Source organism: Moschus berezovskii, chromosome 9, assembly GCF_049115385.1.
Source record: "Moschus berezovskii isolate FMDL1 chromosome 9, NW_MosBer_1.0, whole genome shotgun sequence".
Taxonomy (NCBI): Eukaryota; Metazoa; Chordata; class Mammalia; order Artiodactyla; family Moschidae; genus Moschus; species Moschus berezovskii.
The window spans coordinates 102,693,092-102,696,110 of record NC_142468.1 but is presented as its reverse complement, the minus strand read 5'-3'; the positions used below and the strand labels follow the sequence as shown (position 1 = coordinate 102,696,110).

Here is a 3,019-nt window from a genome sequence, read left to right as displayed (position 1 = left end):
AGCAAAGTAAAATAATTTTAAACTCAATACTGATATGGTGACAGTCCATAATCCATATGCTGATTTTCATTTAAAAAAATAGTCATACTTTTTCTGAGGAAAGAAAAAAACCTGAGGAAAGAAAATAAAAAAAAAATCCAAAGTAAAAACGTGCCCAGAGAGGAGCAGGCAGTTCAAACAAAAAGAAAGGCAACTAGTTCTATAAAATGGTGTGTGTTGATGGGGAGTGGGGTATACTTAATCTCACAGTAAGAAATGAAATCTACATTTAGATGTCATTTCTCATTACCCGAGTGAAAAAAAACATCAATTTTGTACACAGCTAGTTGAAATATAAAATGTTTGAAGTCCTATAGAAGGAATAACTAACAAAATAGACAGGTTTTTAAACTGCTTACTTGGTAAATAGTAAGTGCTAGTGAGTCAACTGAAAAACATTAGTAGCTAGACTGAAGATAATAACAGGACAATATATAGAGAGAAATGAAGAGACATTAAAGAGGGAAAAATAGAAATAAAGAAGGAGAGAAGGAAGGAAATGGGGAGGGACAGATGGATAGAGAGAGGGAAAGAAGAAAGGAAACAAAGGCTTTGCTTTCTGGCTTATAGAAAATAGAAAATATATGTGTCCACAGTTCACAGAGGTCAATTTAAATAATGCAAAGGAATAGTGTAAGTACAAATGAAGTTAGAATTTTTTAATATATTTTCCCCCATAGGGGCAGTCAGGAGTAAAAGTAGTTTAAATTTGCCTGTCCTGTAGGCTACTCTGAAATAAGAAATTTCGGTTGCCAGTGAAGGCAAAGGACGAGTCAATGTGCATTAATAAGTGGAGTTAGGCTAAGGAATATGTAATATTATGGATATCTCCTCTCATGGAGAAATCAAAATACATGAAAATATTTTGCACTATAAACGTGTAGTCAGCATCTAGGGTTTCTTTTGGAACACAAACATCTTTTCTGAAGTCATTTGATGAACAGTTTCCCCCTGAGAATGTAGAAGACCTTGGTTTAATTCAATCTGCAATACATATCAATTTAGAAATTGATTTGTTTCTAAAAAGTATATACTATAATGAGAAATATAACATTAGATTATTGCCCTAGATAGATTCTGAAAAATAAAAAGCCTCTAAATAGATTTTAGAACGATGCAGTCTTCCTGCAGAAAAGGTATATTCAAGCCCTGGGGAAATTGTTCATAAAATACATTACTACTAAACTTTTTTATCAGCATATTTGTTTTTAATAACCCCTAAGAACTGTACTTCTGATGGATAAAGTTTTTGACCTGTCCTTCTACATTTAGTTCTCTTCTTTGTTTAGTCAGAGGATTGTGCCCATCCATAAATTCATAAAATGTTATTTTCAATTTTGAGCTCACTATAATGCTTAGATTTCAACACTGCACCTGAGAAGAATTTATCTGCTCTCTTACACCTAAACCTTAAGTTCTTCTTTCTAGACGTTCTTAGTTCTTTTCTTTTTCCTGGTCACATTAGAAATGAACTAAATGGAAGAAGCAAACCAGTCCGTGGTATCTGAGTTCATTTTTCGTGGACTCTGTGATTCAAGGGAGCTCCAGAAATTCCTCTTACTGCCATTTTCTATACTCTACCTGACGACCTTCCTGGGCAACCTTTTTGTTGTGCTCTTAATCATCACTGACTCTCATCTCCATTCCCCAATGTACTTCCTCTTAGCCAATCTCTCATTTGTTGACTTCTGCCTTTCCTCAGTGACCACTCCTAAACTGACCACAGACTTCCTAAAGGGTAATAAAACCATCTCCTTTGGGGGTTGCATGAGCCAGATCCTTTGTGTTCATGTGTTTGCAGGAGGTGAGATGGTACTGCTTGTGACAATGGCCTATGACCGTTTTATAGCCATCTGCAAACCACTGCACTACTCTAGCATCATGAGCAGACAGAAGTGCATCTGGCTAGTATTGACATCATGGATCATTGGCTTTGTGCATGCCACAAGTCAACTAGCTATGATTTTAGATCTTCCTTTTTGTGGACCCAGAATAGTGGACAGCTTTTTCTGTGATATTCCTCTGGTGATCAAACTAGCCTGCATGGATACTCATACTCTGAGACTGTTGATAAATGCTGACAGTGCAATCTTGGCTACAACTTGCTTCATTCTCTTGCTGATCTCTTACACCTACATCCTGGTGACTGTCCGTCTTCGTTCCAAGAATGGGGCATCAAAGGCACTCTCTACCTGCACTTCCCACATCACAGTGGTGGTTCTGTTCTTTGGACCCTGCATCTTCATCTATCTCTGGCCACCTAGCATCACTTGGGTGGACAAGTTCCTTGCTGTATTTTACACAGTAATCACACCTCTCTTGAATCCAGCCATTTATACACTGAGAAATAAAGAGATTAGGAATGCCATAAAGAGACTGATACATTAGCACATGGATTCAAGGCGTAATTTTTAGATCTTTCATGTAATCAGCAATTCACCGTGTGCTCCCCAATTTGCATATATTCTGACCTATAAACTGAACTGGAAATATGTTATATCCATAAATTGTAAATATTCCCAAATGTATTCTGTGATTTAATCCACTACGAAAACATATTAAAATGCAACACTAAAATTCTTACCATTTGGAGGAAATAAAATTTTTGATAAATAATTCTTTGTATAGGATAAAAACTTACCCAGTGACAACAATAATGATAATGACAGTTTTAAAATAATAATAATATCCAAAATTTACTAAACATTACCTATGTTCCCCAAACCATTCTAAGCACTTTGTATATTACTAAACCACTTTTGGGGCTTCCCTGATAGCTCAGCTGGTAAAGAATCTGCCTGCAATGCGGGAGACCTGGGTTTGATCCCTGGGTTGGGAAGATCCCCTGGAGAAGGGAAAGGCTACCCCTTCCAGTATTCTGGCCTGGAGAATTCCATGGACTGTATAGTCTACGGGGTCGCAAAGAGTCAGACACGACTGAGCGACTTTCACTCACTCAAACCACTTTCAGTAGTTTATT

The 3,019-nt window shown here is 36.9% G+C and overlaps 1 pseudogene; it reads left to right on the top strand.

Moving 5' to 3' along the window:
• Nucleotides 1-1,506: 1,506 nt before the first annotated feature.
• On the top strand, nucleotides 1,507-2,454 carry LOC129563034 (olfactory receptor 4K15-like; annotated as a pseudogene).
• Nucleotides 2,455-3,019: the final 565 nt, after the last annotated feature.